This window comes from Triturus cristatus, chromosome 8, assembly GCF_964204655.1.
Source record: "Triturus cristatus chromosome 8, aTriCri1.1, whole genome shotgun sequence".
Taxonomy (NCBI): domain Eukaryota; kingdom Metazoa; phylum Chordata; class Amphibia; order Caudata; family Salamandridae; genus Triturus; species Triturus cristatus.
Genome location: NC_140591.1, coordinates 1,521,328,315 through 1,521,345,234, shown reverse-complemented (window position 1 = coordinate 1,521,345,234; position 16,920 = coordinate 1,521,328,315). Strand labels below are relative to the sequence as shown.

The window sequence follows — 16,920 nt, the reverse complement described above, 5'->3', positions numbered from 1 at the left end:
GAGTGCCTCGGAGTGTGTGCAGTCTCCTCCGGTACAATAAATGAGTGCCTCAGAAAGTGTGCAGTCTCCTCCGTACAATGAATGAGTGCCTCAGAAGTGTGTAGTCCCGTCCGGTACAATGAATGAGTGCCTCGGAGTGTGTGCAGTCCCGCCAATACACCCGGCAGCTCCCGCGCGGAGCCCCTCGCGCCGACGCACGCCGCCCTCGCTCTAAAAAGTTCGCTTACCGCCCTGTGCCGCATGGAGGCTCCGGCCGGCAGCGCTGGGACTCCCTCCTCCGACCGCGGTCCGTCTGCGCCTCTGACAGCCGCTCCGTCTGAGGCAAGCTGCATGCCAAGACATTCCCGGCTCGAACACGCCCTCCCGAGCCCTGTCACCGCTGCCCAGGGCAGTGCTGAAGACAGCGAGTCTGAGGAGGCTTCGTTCTGTCCCCGTCCCCACCAAGGGGCAGGCCGATCTGTGCTCCGGGGGACGCCTGGGCTGTATCCGTGCCGCGTGCCTGAAAAAAGGCAGGAGGTGAAGAGGCTAAAAAAAGTACTTTGTGTAGCTGCCTAGATTTCCCCTGCTCCCAAACAGGTGTAACTTCTCTAGCAATTCTTTGCATTTTTTAGTCACCACAACACTGCATTCTGGGACCTGTAGTTTAATTCTACCATTTCGATGACCTGTATTTTATGTTATGATCAGGGCTTTAAGTGGGATGAAAAAACTGAGGTGGGGTCTCTCAAGGGGCGTGGCCAATGTAATTAGGGCATGGCTTAAAACACCTAAACTAAAAATCTGTGCTAAGCACAGTGTGCCGCCATAGCCGGCTTGTATTTTGCTGTTTCTGTCATTGCATCCAGATATGTGATACAACAAGTAACATCATACCTACAGCAAGTCAGGACTATTGGCTTTGTCAAAGGTTGTTAGTTGCATAAGATAGATAAGCAGCAACTATGGCTTGTATATAATATTGAAAAAGCTTCCACTTAAAGCCCTGGTGACACCACAACAATGTTGCTGCTTCTGAGTTTCAAAAAGAGAAGGGAAATCCGGAAAGAAAATGACTTTCTTTAACCCCTTCGCTACTAGGCCTCCCCCCCCCCCCCCCCCCCCCGTGCTAAGCCTTTTTTGGCTATTTGGGGTAGTGCACTCTTAGGCCCCTGTAACTTTTTGACCACATTAGGTATCCATGCCAAATTTGCGTCCTTTTTTTCCAACATCATGGGTATTCTAAAGGTGCCCAGGGTTTATGGATTCCCCTGGAGGGGTCCCAGAAATTAGCCAAAATACAGCTACATTTTGTTTTTTTGGGGAAAAATTGGAAAAAAGGGCTGCAAATGAAAGCGTCTGGGTTTTTCCCTGCAAATGGTATAAAAAAAGGGTTCGTGGGGCTGAACTCACCATTTTCCCAGCATTTAGGAAATGACAGACTTTTGTCAGAAAACCAAAAATGTTTACACAGTTTTGGCATTTTTCTGGGACATAGCCTATTTCTGCTATTTTTTGTGCTTTCAACCCCCTTCCAGTTAATGGTAGACATGGGTGTGAAAGAAATAATGGATCCTGGAAAGCTATACATTTCAGAAAAGTAGACAACATTTTGAATTCAGCAAGGGGTCATTTGTGTAGATCCTTCAAGGTTTCTTTATAGAAACTAACAGTTAAATATAGGAAAAATTGAAAATTAGTTTAAAAAAACAGCCTTTTGTGTCAATGTTTTCACCTGTAACTTCTTCTTATTATGACAGCTCTTTGAAAGCAATATACCGTTACATCCGCTGGACCTTTCTGGTTGTGGGGATATATAGGACTTGTGGGTTCACCAAGAACCCGACGAAACCAGAGTCAAAAACTGAGCAGCAATTTGCAATGGCTTTTTATTATGTACCGGGTATATAGCAATTATTGTGGGAAAATGTATACATGGAAAAATCGGTATGAAAGACACCTATGTATTTCTGAAATGGGAACAAATGATAGAGTTTATAAACAGTAGATATTTGCACATTTTCGAAATTGGGAATACTCATACTAGCTTGAGAATTATCAGTCATTTTTCAAAATGACTTATTTTTTACACAATGTCTTTCATTTGGAAGGCAGAAATGCATCGGAAGTCAATAGGTAATAACAGTTACTTTACAAATCTGAATTACCCTAAGTCTCCCGATAAAAATGGTACCTCACTTGTGTGGGTAGGCATAGTGCCCACGACAGGAAATGGCTCAAAACCCAACAAGAGCACACCACATTTTCACAATGAAAAATGACCCTTTTTTTGCAAAGTGCGTAGCTGTAGTTTTTGAACCCTAGCTCTGCCGGCACCTAGGGAAACCTAGCAAACCTATACATTTTTTAAAACTAGACACCCGAGGGAATCTAGGATGGGGTGACTTGACTGCCTCCCACCAGGTTCTGTTACCCAGAATCCCTTTCAAACCTACAAAATTGTCAAAAAAACCACATTTTCCCCACATTTCTGTGGTGGAAACTTCTGGAATCTGCGTGGATTCACAAATTTCCACCCACCCCACGTTCCCCAAAGTCTTCCAAGAAAAATGGTACCTCACTTGTGTGGGTCGGCTTAGTGCCCGCGACAGGAAACGGCGCAAAACACAACGTAGACACACCTCAATTTCGCAGTGAAAAATGACCCTTTTTTGGCAAAGTGCCTAGCTGTGGTTTTTTAACCATAGCTCTGCTGGCACCTAGGGAAACCTAGCAAACCTATACATTTTTGAAAACTACACACCCAGGGGAATCCAGTATGGGGTGACTTGACTGCCTCCCACCAGGTTCTGTTACCCAGAATCCCTTGCAAACCTAAAAAATTGTCAAAAAAACCACATTTTGCCCCCATTTCTGTGGTGGAAAGTTCTGGAATCCACGTGGATCCACAAATTTCTACCCACCCCGCATTCCCAAAAGTCTTCAGAGAAAAATGGTACCTCACTTGTGTGGGTCGGCCTAGTGCCCGCGACAGGAAATGGCGCAAAACGCAACATGGACACACCTCAATTTCGGATTGAAAAATGACCCTTTTTTGGCAAAGTGCCTAGCTGAAGTTTTTGAACCATAGCTCTGCCGGCACCTAGAGAAACCTAGCAAACCTACACATTTTTGTAAACTAGACACCCAGGAGAATCCAGGATGGGGTGACTTGACTGCCTCCCACCAGGTTCTGTTACCCAGAATTCCTTGCAAACCTAAAAAATTGTCCAGAAAAAAAAAAATGTCCCCACATTTCTGTGGTGGAAAGTTCTGGAATCCGCATGGATCCACAAATTTCCACACACCCCACGTTCCCCAAAGTCTTCCGAGAAAAATGGTACCTCACTTGTGTGGGTCAGCCTAGTGCTCGCGACAGGAAACGGCGCAAAACGCAACGTGGACACGCCTCAATTTCGCAGTGAAAAATGACCCATTTTTGGCAAAGTGCCTAGCTGTAGTTTTTGAACCATAGCTCAGCCGGCACCTAGGGAAACTTAGCAAACCTATACATTTTTGAAAACTACACACCCAGGGAAATCCAGGACAGGGTGACTTGACTGTCTCCCACCAGGTTCTGTTACCCAGAATCCCTTGTAAACCTAAAAAATTGTCAAAAAAACACATTTTGCCCACATTTCTGTGGTGGAAAGTTCTGGAATCTGTGTGGATCCACAAATTTCCACCCACCTCGCGTTCCCCAAAGTCTTTCGAGAAAAATGGTACCTCACTTGTGTGGGCCGGCCTAGTGCCCGCGACAGGAAACGGCACAAAACACAACGTGGACACACCACAATTTCACAATGAAAAATGACCCTTTTTTGGCAAAGTGCCTAGCTGTAGTTTTTGAACCATAGCTCTGCCGGCACCTAGGGAAACCTAGCAAACCTATACATTTTTGAAAACTAGACACCCAATGGAATGCAGGATGGGATGACTTGACTGCCTCCCACCAGGTTCTGTTACCCAGAATCCCTTGCAAACCTAAAAAATTGTCCAAAAAAACACATATTGCCCACATTTCTGTGGTGGAAGGTTCTGTAATCCTCGTGGATCCACAAATTTCCACCCACCCCGCGTTCCCCAAAGTCTTCCAACAAAAATAGTACCTCACTTGTGTGTGTCGGCCTAGTGCCTGCGACAGGAAATGGCGCAAAACGTAATGTGGACACACCTCAATTTCGCAGTGAAAAATGACCCTTTTTTGGCAAAGTGCCTAGCTGTAGTTTTTTAACGTTAGCTCTGCCGGTACCTAGGGAAACCTACCAAACCCACACATTTCTGAAAACTAGACACTCAAGGGATTTACCCAGAATCCCTTGCAAACCTCAATTTTAGCTGAAAAATCCACTTTTTTCACACATTTTTGTGTGGGAAAGTTGTGGCATCACCGGGCTGACACAAATTTCCTACCACTCAGTGTTCCCCCATATCTCCCAATAAAAACGGTGCCTCACTCGTGTGGGAGGCCCAAGTACCCACGAAACGCAAGGTCCCAAAACGTATTGAGGCGACATCAAAATTGCCTATCACCAAACAACCTGGTTTTGCAAGGGGGGTCACCTGGGTTTTGGCCCTGTGCTCGGCGGCCATCTAGGGAAACCTACCAAACCCACACATTTCTGAAAACTAGACACCCAGGGGCTATTAGGGAGGTATGGCTTGCGTGGATCCCCCAACGTTTCCTTACCCAGAATCCCCTGCAAACCTCAATTTTAGCTGAAAAAATCACTTTTTTCACACATTTTTGTGTGGGAAAGTTGTGGCATCACTGGGCTTACACAAATTCCATCATGAGCACTGAAAGGGTTAAAGGATTTCCCTTCCCCTACAACACTCACCTGGCATGGCGGCATGCTGTAACTTCTCCTAGTGAGAAGTGAGCAGTGTGAGCACGCGCACATCGATCTGCCTGCTGTCACTGCAATCCGGAAAAAAACGCACCGCCTGTGCCAGGGCACAAAACAGAGCCCCATAGAGACCCGTTTCGAGGCCCCCTTTAAAAAACTGCCGGTGCTCAGCACCGGTGAGACTCAGTCCACTTAAAGCCCTGGTTATGATGATATGTATTGTTACCACCACGGACGTCAATTCACCGAAAAGCCAAGGGGTAGCGGAAGTGAAATCACAAGCACTTTGACCTCCACTTCCACACACACACGTACTTACGCATACACACAAATACACTCTCTCATATATAAACACACCCTCACTCGCAAGCACGCACACAACATACATTTAAAAGCATTTTTTTTTACCTAACTCAGCTGCTGTCGAAGGGCATATTCCAGCTTATTTTACTCAATTTTTATTACACTATTAGTGAATAATATATTTTATTTATTCACTATTAGTGTAATACAAAATTGACAGAATATAAAGAAAGTGGAGCCACAATCTGCCCCTGTGTTCCTGGCACTGATTTTGCCACCTCTGAGGATAGGAGTCGCAAAGGCAGTGCTGTGGGTAGCAAAGACCTTTAAATGATGTCCATGGTTACAACTGTTTAAAGCCCGCATCTTAAACATTGTGCTTTTCAGCAGACACATTAACCCTTAATGCTATTTTAAGGCGAGTTAAACCTGTGACTAGACTCCACACACGTGTCTCTAGCAGATGTATTAACCACCAGAGTTAGCTTACTGTTTTTGTTGCATGAAAATTAGTGGATACACATCTCTCTCCCCAGCAGGGACATTAACCATGTAGGATATTTTAAAATTCCACCTGTTTGTGACTAGATAAGTAAGCCAAAACAGATTACTACCACACTTGTCCTTGTTGCCAAATTCCTTGGGGCAGAGTTAAAAAGAAATAAATAAGTAAGACTCTGGACCTGATCACGATCTTGGCAGAGTGGATACTGAGTCACAAACGTGACAGATATCCAATCCGCCGTATTACAAGTGCCACAGGATATAATGGAATTGAAATTCGGAGGACGGGATAACTGCCACGTTAGTGACGGAGAATCCCACCTGCCAAGATCGTAATCCGGCCCTCTGTTGCTCTCGACACCGCCCCTCGTCACTCTACCCCTTTTGTTCTGTTACAAATTGACCCTTAGTTAATGGGATCCTAACATAATTGTTTTAGGTCTGGCGCTGGCCAAGACCGTTAGCTTTGAATGCAATTATGTATATAATATACTTATTATATCAGCCATCCCTTTTCATCCATTGGTCTGTTGTCTCATTCACATTTTGTGCCATCCACCACAGCATACAGCATGAAGCACAGAGGACGCCCATTTCAGCCCCTGGCTTACTTCATTATTAGTGACATCATTCAGCTCTTGCACAAAGTGCAACGACACAGAAAAAGTAGCCCTTTCTGTGCCAGGGACTTTTGGCCTAATATGTGTTTTATTGCGGAACAAAAATTCACTTTTGCATTTACTTTATGTTTGGTTATCTTTTATTTTTGGCACAGGACTGACAGCTCCCATGTCAGTGCTACCAGGTTGTTTGGGCCCACAACATGCATAAATCATTACTTTTACCAAACAAAATATACAATCAATCAGGATTTATAAAGCACAGCTAATCATCTGATAGGATATCTAGACACTTGCATGTCCTGGAAACTTATTTCAAGAGCCAGGTCATGAGGGCCATTCGGAATTCCAAAAATGAGTTGATTATCCGGAGTTGCGTGGGAAGGCTGTTCCAGCTCCTTGCTGCGCTGTGGTAGAAGAAATGTTGTCCACTTCTGCTTCGGTAGATGCAGGGAGCATGGGCATGTGAGAGGGATGCAGAGTAGATGCAGGGAGTATGGGCATGTGAGAGGGAGGCAGAGCATAGTCTCTGATTGTTGGTGGAAGTTCAGGGGTGGTTAATGTAGGGGGGTCCTTGGTTGTGTAGAGTCTTGTGTGCATGAGTCAGCAGATGGAATTGTCATCTCTTCTATAAGGGGAGCCAGTGGAGGTGCCTGAGGCTGGTTTGTCGGGAAGGGCCTCGCTGGCTGCGGTGTTCTGTATGGTCTGAAGTCTCTGTAGGAGGTGTGTGCCAATTAATATGTAGAGGGCATTACCGTAGTTCAGTCGGCTGGGGATGAGGGTCTGTGCCACAGTGCATCTCGTGTTGTCAAAGAGTCAGAATAAAATACCACTAACCTGAAAGTAGTGGCCAGCAGGGCGATGCGCGAAGCCTGTTCTACCATTTCCCCTATGGTATCTCCCGAGAGCGAGTAGTACGCAGCTCGCAAAAAAGGCAAAACACAGGGGAAAGGGAGAATGGGATAAAATAACAAAAGAAGAGCCTGGTTGACGATAATAGGTGGGCCTCGTCTGTAGAGATAGTAATGAGGAATCTGTTCCTATCCTCTGTGTGAAGTCAGCCCTGTATGCATGCCCACAGGTATAACAATTGCTTAGCTTTTAAACAAGAAGTAATCGTTGGTGAATTTTTTCAAAATTCAAAGAAAGTTAAATATCATGAATCAATCAGAGACACACCAAAAACAAAACAAACCGTGTTGATTCAAGACTTTATATATCCATTAATTGCTGCATGGGTTATAAGGCTGTTGAACCATGGTTTTAGAGGATAACAAATAATAATAATAATACCAAAATGACAGAACATATAATGGGAAAGTGCAACATATATATATACAACACGTAACTAATACAAAAATCAAAATACACAAGGACGTTGCTGGGAAATCTGTCCAATTGTTGCCAACTAAACCCTGTGTTATTATTCACATTGATTTCACAGGTGTAGTGGATCGGGACATGATACCATTGAGCGTCGACGTTTTGACCGAAGATGTACATGTTATTGGAGAAACATCACAGGGGGCTTCTTCAGGACTGTGTGGTGTCCTATTAACAGCTGAGAGCGAATGAAGCAAGCGATAAAATAGATCCTTGTTGTTTGGGGAGGACAATGTTGAGTACATTCATGTCCCGTGTGTGTTTCAGAGTGAAAACACTGTCGCTTCTGGTGATTGTCGGTGTGATCTTTGGCAGATTGGATAGATATCCTTGTGAATTCAGATAGGGTCCTGGCAGTTACTGCCGAGTGACCTTGTCAGCGGTCCGCAGCTTGATGCCTTCATTTGTTGAGCCGCAGTTGACGCTCAATAGTATCATGTCCAGAACCACTACACCCTTGAAATCAATGTGAATAATAACACAGGGTTTAGTTGGCAACAATTGGATAGATAATCCCAGCAACGTCCTTGTGTATTTTGATTTTTGTATCAGTTATGTGTTATATATATATATATATATATATATATATATATATGCAAAAAAGAAGTAGAGAACTCTGGGTAGTTCTCAAGTTTAGGTGGAAAGCATCACCTGTATAGAGCACTCTCAACACCAGCGACACTCTAGATCTGCTCACCTCAAATGTCTGCTTTTCTATCAAAGTTTTTAAGCATAGGATTAGCACAGTGCTATCCACGCCGAGATAGAAATGGACAAAGTCTTTTGCCATTTCTACAGCAAAGTCTTTAAGCATAGGACTAGCACAGTGCTGACCTTGCCGAGCTTTAAAATGACAAAAGCCATTTACCACTCCAAGCACAGTATTACAGCTTTGAATTGGTAAAATACCAACCAAGCCAACCTGAAATGAGTAAAAGCAACCCCTGACACAGTGTTTCGCTCTAATTAGAGCTCTTCAGAGAGGTATAGCTTTGTCCAGACACAAGGGAGCACCCAGTATAAGTCAAAAAAATACCCTTTCAGGCATAGAGTGACGAATAAATTATGCAAAAAAGAAGTAGAGAACTCTGGGTAGTTCTCAAGTTTAGGTGGAAAGCAGCTCCTGTATAGAGCACTCTCAACACCAGCGACACTCTAGATCTGCTCACCTCAAATGTCTGCTTTTCTATCAAAGTTTTTAAGCATAGGATTAGCACAGTGCTATCCACGCCGAGATAGAAATGGACAAAGTCTTTTGCCATTTCTACAGCAAAGTCTTTAAGCATAGGACTAGCACAGTGCTGACCTTGCCGAGCTGTAAAATGACAAAAGCCATATACCACTCCAGGCACAGTATTACAGCTTTGAATTGGTAAAATACCAACCAAGCCAACCTGAAATGAGTAAAAGCAACCCCTGACACAGTGTTTCGCTCTAATTAGAGCTCTTCAGAGAGGTATAGCTTTGTCCAGATACAAGGGAGCACCCAGTATAAGTCAAAAAAATACCCTTTCAGGCATAGAGTGACGAATAAATTATGCAAAAAAGAAGTAGAGAACTCTGGGTAGTTCTCAAGTTTAGGTGGAAAGCAGCTCCTGTATAGAGCACTCTCAACACCAGCGACACTCTAGATCTGCTCACCTCAAATGTCTGCTTTTCTATCAAAGTTTTTAAGCATAGGATTAGCACAGTGCTATCCACGCCGAGATAGAAATGGACAAAGTCTTTTGCCATTTCTACAGCAAAGTCTTTAAGCATAGGACTAGCACAGTGCTGACCTTGCCGAGCTGTAAAATGACAAAAGCCATTTACCACTCCAGGCACAGTATTACAGCTTTGAATTGGTAAAATACCAACCAAGCCAACCTGAAATGAGTAAAAGCAACCCCTGACACAGTGTTTCGCTCTAATTAGAGCTCTTCAGAGACGTATAGCTTTGTCCAGACACAAGGGAGCACCCAGTATAAGTCAAAAAAATACCCTTTCAGGCATAGAGTGACGAATAAATTATGCAAAAAAGAAGTAGAGAACTCTGGGTAGTTCTCAAGTTTAGGTGGAAAGCAGCTCCTGTATAGAGCACTCTCAACACCAGCGACACTCTAGATCTGCTTACCTCAAATGTCTGCTTTTCTATCAAAGTTTTTAAGCATAGGATTAGCCAAGATAGAAATGGACAAAGTCTTTTGCCATTTCTACAGCAAAGTCTTTACGCATAGGACTAGCACAGTGCTGACCTTGCCGAGCTGTAAAATGACAAAAGCCATTTACCACTCCAGGCACAGTATTACAGTTTTGAATTGGTAAAATACCAACCAAGCCAACCTGAAATGAGTAAAAGCAACCCCTGACACAGTGTTTCGCTCTAATTAGAGCTCTTCAGAGAGGTATAGCTTTGTCCAGACACAAGGGAGCACCCAGTATAAGTCAAAAAAATACCCTTTCAGGCATAGAGTGACGAATAAATTATGCAAAAAAGAAGTAGAGAACTCTGGGTAGTTCTCAAGTTTAGGTGGAAAGCAGCTCCTGTATAGAGCACTCTCAACACCAGCAACACTCTAGATCTGCTCACCTCAAATGTCTGCTTTTCTATCAAAGTTTTTAAGCATAGGATTAGCACAGTGCTATCCACGGCGAGATATAAATGGACAAAGTCTTTTGCCATTTCTACAGCAAAGTCTTTAACCATAGGACTAGCACAGTGCTGACCTTGCCGAGCTGTAAAATGACAAAAGCCATTTACCACTCCAGGCACAGTATTACAGCTTTGAATTAGTAAAATACCAACCAAGCCAACCTGAAATGAATAAAAGCAACCCCTGACACAGTGTTTCGCTCTAATTAGAGCTCTTCAGAGAGGTATAGCTTTGTCCAGACACAAGGGAGCACCCAGTATAAGTCAAAAAAATACCCTTTCAGGCATAGAGTGACAAATAAATTATGCAAAAAAGAAGTAGAGAACTCTGGGTAGTTCTCAAGTTTAGGTGGAAAGCAGCTCCTGGAGTGGTAAATGGCTTTTGTCATTTTACAGCTCGGCAAGGTCAGCACTGTGCTAGTCCTATGCTTAAAAACTTTGATAGAAAAGCAGACATTTGAGGTGAGCAGATCTAGAGTGTCGCTGGTGTTGAGAGTGCTCTATACAGGAGCTGCTTTCCACCTAAACGTGAGAACTACCCAGAGTTCTCTACTTCTTTTTTGCATAATTTATTCGTCACTCTATGCCTGAAAGGGTATTTTTTTGACTTATACTGGGTGCTCCCTTGTGTCTGGACAAAGCTATACCTCTCTGAAGAGCTCTAATTAGAGCGAAACACTGTGTCAGGGGTTGCTTTTACTCATTTCAGGTTGGCTTGGTTGGTATTTTACTAATTCAAAGCTGTAATACTGTGCCTGAAGTGATAAATGGCTTTTGTCATTTTACAGCTCGGCAAGGTCAGCACTGTGCTAGTCCTATCCTTAAAGACTTTGCTGTAGAAATGGCAAAAGACTTTGTCCATTTCTATCTCGGCGTGGATAGCACTGTGCTAATCCTAAGCTTAAAGACTTTGATAGAAAAGCAGACATTTGAGGTGAGCAGATCTAGAGTGTCGCTGGTGTTGAGAGTGCTCTATACAGGAGCTGCTTTCCACCTAAACTTGAGAACTACCCAGAGTTCTCTACTTCTTTTTTGCATAATTTATTCGTCACTCTATGCCTGAAAGGGTATTTTTTTGACTTATACTGGGTGCTCCCTTGTGTCTGGACAAAGCTATACCTCTCTGAAGAGCTCTAATTAGAGCGAAACACTGTGTCAGGGGTTGCTTTTACTCATTTCAGGTTGGCTTGGTTGGTATTTTACCAATTCAAAGCTGTAATACTGTGCCTGAAGTGGTAAATGGCTTTTGTCATTTTACAGCTCGGCAAGGTCAGCACTGTGCTAGTCCTATGGTTAAAGACTTTGCTGTAGAAATGGCAAAAGACTTTGTCCATTTCTATCTCGGCTTGGATAGCACTGTGCTAATCCTATGCTTAAAAACTTTGATAGAAAAGCAGACATTTGAGGTGAGCAGATCTAGAGTGTCGCTGGTGTTGAGAGTGCTCTATACAGGAGCTGCTTTCCACCTAAACTTGAGAACTACCCAGAGTTCTCTACTTCTTTTTTGCATAATTTATTCGTCACTCTATGCCTGAAAGGGTATTTTTTTTACTTATACTGGGTGCTCCCTTGTGTTTGGACAAAGCTATACCTCTCTGAAGAGCTCTAATTAGAGTGAAACACTGTGTCAGGGGTTGCTTTTACTCATTTCAGGTTGGCTTGGTTGGTATTTTACCAATTCAAAGCTGTAATACTGTACCTGGAGTGGTAAATGGCTTTTGTCATTTTACAGCTCGGCAAGGTCAGCACTGTGCTAGTCCTCTGCTTAAAGACTTTGCTGTAGAAATGGCAAAAGACTTTGTCCATATCTATCTCGGCGTGGATAGCACTGTGCTAATCCTATGCTTAAAAACTTTGATAGAAAAGCAGACATTTGAGGTGAGCAGATCTAGAGTGTCGCTGGTGTTGAGAGTGCTCTATACAGGAGCTGCTTTCCACCTAAACTTGATATATATATATATATATATATATATATATATATATATATCTATATACACTTAAAAAACCATAGGTTTCACACAGGTTATAGTTAGGTGGATATTTCACTCGTAAAAAACCAATGAAATTCCCCCGTTATAGTTAGTTCAGATAACTATAACTTGCGTGCCAGCAATCCACTGCTCATGACGTCACATATTACATCACTCATGACATCACTGATGACATCATCCTTGTGATAGAGTGGCGGTCGCGCGAGTTATAGTTATCTGAACTAACTATAACGGGGGAATTTCATTGTTTTTTTACGAGTGAAATATCCACCTAACTATAACCTGTGTGAAACCTATGGTTTTTTAAGTGAATTTGCAAGGTTTTTTAAATGCTAACTCCTAACTATAACGTGTGTGAAACCTATGGTTTTTTAAGTGAATTTGCACGGTTTTTTAAATGCTAAGTTATGTATTTATCAATTTATTTTTTTTTCAAGGTTTTTCACCGTGCACGCGCTTTGGGCACACGGTGCACTGCGCGCACCGTGCGCGCACCCCGCAATTTTTAAAAATAAAAAAATAATAATTTTTCCCCTTGGGGTCCTTCTGTGACCCCCTGACAAAGGCTAGGGGGTCAGGAACTCTCTTCCCTGCCCCTTTTTCACGTTTTCCACCTTTTTTCCCCCTTTCCTTTTCAGTGCGAGAGACAAAATGGCGTCCGACACTTCCTGATTTCGACCGATTCGAATGTTTACCAACATCTAGCAACCAATCAGAATTTTGCTCGCGTACGGCACCGTGCGCGCACGGTGCGCGCGTATAGATATTTATATGCTTTTAAATGCTATTTTATCAGGAAATACTGAACAGATTGACACCAGACCTGCAAAAGGCACTTCCCTGACCTGAGGACTACCTCTCTGCCAAATTTCAAGTAATTCTGTTCAGCCGTTCGGGCTGTACCTTCGACTAAAGGTCCTATGGAAAAATGCATGGGGAAAACGCGTTTTGGGACCCCCCTTTTTTCTCGGCCCCCGCTTGACGAATCACCCCGAGACTTTCTGAGTAGGAGCTGAGCGGAGCGCCCCATTTGTTTAGAAAATTTCGCGAGGATTCGTCAACCGGCGCCAAAGTTATTCAAAATAGAATTTTGAGATTTCCTATGGAAACACGATCCTAACTATAACTATCTACTGGCGACCGCCAGTAGATAATAAATATATATATATATATATATATATATATATATATATTCACTGAAAAAACCATAGGTTTCAGGGGTGTTATAGTTAGCTGGACTTTTCACTTGTACAAAACCATTGAAATTCCCCCGTTATAGTTAGTTCCGCTAACTATAACTCGCGCGCCCGCAATGCACTGCTGATGACGTCACATATTACATCACTCATGACATGGTCAGTGACATCACTCATGACATCACTGATGACATCTCAAATGACATCACTGATGACATCACTGATGACATCATCCAGTGAATGTGTGTTTTTCTGAAAATTAAATATGTTTTATATATGTATATCTCAAGGTCGATGGAAGAATAAATGGGAATATAAGTGTCTAAATGGATGATTTGTTTTTGAAAAATTGATTGTGTAACTGACTGATTAAGTGTATCATAGTGAATACATGGCTTAGTGAGTAATGTTTAAATATGTAAATATCTGTATCAGTCTCTCACTTTGTGTATAAGTGGCTGCATGGGTTGGTGAGTAGCTACATGGGTGTCTATATAGGTTATTAGTTGTTTTTTTGAGTATCAGTCTGAGTGTCTGCATGGTTCGGTGGGGGGTATTACGTAGTGCATAGGTGCATGAATGAGTGACTCACTGTTTGTATGGGTTGAACACAGCATGTGTGCAGGACTGTATGGGTGGATGAGTGTGTGTATGGGTGTGTTAGTGAGTGAATGACTGTCTCAATAGTGTCTTTATGAGTAACTACATATGTTTTAAACTAGTATATGTGACTATTGGTGTATATATGTGAGTATATGTGAGAGTGAGAGATTGAAAGAGTTCCTGTATGAATAAGTATGTGTTTCTTTAAGTGATTGTTTAAAAGACTAAGTATGTGTAAGTTTCCGTAGAAGTAAGTATGGTGGTGTGTGTATAACTGTATATGCAAGTAAATGTATGTTTGATTCTTTATTAGCATGAGTGACTATGTGTGTGAGTAACTCTATGGATGAGTGGCATTGTGTAACAGGATGTATAGGTGTATGAGTACATATGATGAGTGAGTACATGTATGAGTGACTGTATAGGACTTTTGGTGAATGAGTGGATGTGTATGTGGATCTTAGAATTACTGAAGAGGTTGTTGTAACTGGTATTGGTATGTCCATTGTTTTGAAAATTTTAGTCTCTATTTTTGAATGTGTGTATCAAAGGTTATATTAGGGTGAGAGGAGGTCTGCCACTCTATCACAAGGATGATGTCATCAGTGATGTCATCAGTGATGTCATTTGAGATGTCATCAGTGATGTCATGAGTGATGTCACTGACCATGTCATGAGTGATGTAATATGTGACGTCATCAGCAGTGCATTGCGGGCGCGCGAGTTATAGTTAGCTGAACTAACTATAACGGGGGAATTTCAATGGTTTTGTACAAGTGAAAAGTCCAGCTAACTATAACACCCCTGAAACCTATGGTTTTTTCAGTGAATTTCTGAGGTTTTTTAAATGCTAATTCCTAACTATAACGTGCCTGAAACCTATGGTTTTTTCTGTGAATTTCAAAGGTTTTTTAAATGCTAATTTCTAACTATGCCTACAGAGATAGGACATGTGAAGAAAGAAGAAAAAATGCACAGAAAGAAACAAAAGAAGTGCAGAAAGAAGCAACAGAAGTCCTCAAATACGAAGATAAGTGCAGGAAGAAGGATAACGTGCAGAAAGAACAAAAAGAAGAGCAGAAAGAAGCCTTGTTGCAAAATCATCCTGTACCCTCAACTTTTTCAGACGGATACTGGTGGTAACTGAGTCTGACTAACCAGTCCTAGAGCCAGTGCTATGTTAAAAGACACTTAGAATACAGTGAAAACACCTACATACACTAGGGAACATTATGCGTTGGGGTCCCCCTGTGATTAGCATGACCTCCTCTGTAAGCCCCTAGTATATAATAGGGCATGGGGATTAAAACTACCTCTTAAAACAGGCCACAGGGCGTTTTTGCACACGTTAACTCAGGCCCCGTCCCCTCCATTCACCACTGTGTAAACACGCCCTGTGTCCATTTTTAGTTGGGAGATTAAGTTCATTTGAATCCTGAGGGTCCCTAGGGTCCAACTAGCCCACTAGGTACCTCCAGTAAGTGCCACAGAGCTGCGTTGCAGAGAGGTGTAAAAAGTGGCTCGGCCTGGACCACCTCTCTGCAATGCAGCTCAGTGGCGCTTACTGGAAGCACTTGGTGGGCTAGTTAGCCCCCAGGGGCCCTCAGTATTGAAGGGAAATTATATCCCCAATTTAAAACGTGCCATAGTGCGTGTTTGCACACGTCACCTCAGGCCCAGTCCCCTCCCTTCACCACTGTGTAAACGCGCCCTGTGGCTGTTCTAAGTTGAGAGATTAAGTCCCCTTGAATCCTAAGGGTCCCTAGGGTCAAACTAGACCACTAGGTACCTCCAGTAAGCGCCACAGAGCTGCGTTGCAGAGAGGTGTAAAAAGGGGCTTGGCCTCTGAACACCTGGCTGCAGCGCAGCTCCCTGGCGCATACTGGAGATGCCTGTTGGGGGCGCGTTTGCAGAGTGCTGCACGGAGGGGGCATGGCCTCCGGCACGATGCCAGTCTTTTATTTATTTTAGTTTTTTAAGAAGGGGGGCTGTGTGGTTCCCCTTCTTATTCTAATTTATTGGCCCTGATGACCTCATCCCCCAGGGCCTGTCTCCTAATTATATTTTTTTGACCCCAATCCTCAGGGCCGGCCACTGTTTTTTATTATTTTTAAAAAATATATATTTATAGACACACCTAGGACATGCTGGACAAACCGTACGTACCTATCACCATGACGATTTGCGTGATATTCATTAAAAGGCGACTATGCATGCAATGAATCCACGTGGAATGTATTTACACCACTAGTGAAGCTCTGACATGTCTGATGCCCTACCGTGCCTAATCCTGGTAGACACCCTTGTCGTTTATTTATACAAACATGGGTAGCTATTGACGGGCATATTTAATACACATGCACACCAAGCCATTCAAAGGTGATTCGACAAAAATTCGACCAAAACTATGCAAGAAACCCCCCTCACGGTTAATAAAACACACATCCACTGCCGGATGTGTAATACTTTTTATTTTACTCTCTGGAAAGGGGACGAACATCACTTGAGAGTCACAGCGTGCTCCTGACAGAGCCCAATGCTGTGTTACACCCACCATTGCCTGCCGAGTGCCACACACCTCTGTGTTGTATTCCACTAGCTAGTGCATATGCTATGACACTCTCTAGCCCATGTGCACTGTAACACCACCCCGTGAATATGTCATGCCACACTTGTCTTTGCACGGGTTATATTGCCCCATCTAACGTGCCTTTCTCGATGCCTATGTTATAACGCACAGTGCTATGCCATACATATTACAATCTGGGATCCATATCTTTGTCACAGTGCATATGCAACGTTACACTCCCCAGCACAGATTTTATATTACAACTTTAGAGACTAGTTAGGTTACACAACACT

At 43.1% G+C, this 16,920-nt stretch overlaps 1 protein-coding gene across 3 annotated transcripts in view; it reads right to left on the bottom strand.

Moving 5' to 3' along the window:
* Positions 1 to 16,920, bottom strand: part of KCNE3 (potassium voltage-gated channel subfamily E regulatory subunit 3) — a 105,750-nt gene that overhangs the window by 73,193 nt on the left and 15,637 nt on the right. The window contains exon 1 of one of the 3 annotated variants that reach the window (XM_085620577.1): positions 228 to 500. The exons of 1 other annotated variant lie outside the window; for it this stretch is intronic. The gene's annotated coding sequence lies outside the window, so the exon portion shown is untranslated. Of the gene's footprint in view, positions 1 to 227; positions 501 to 16,920 lie in introns of those variants that run through there. One more of the 3 variants, XM_085620576.1, reaches the window with a different exon arrangement.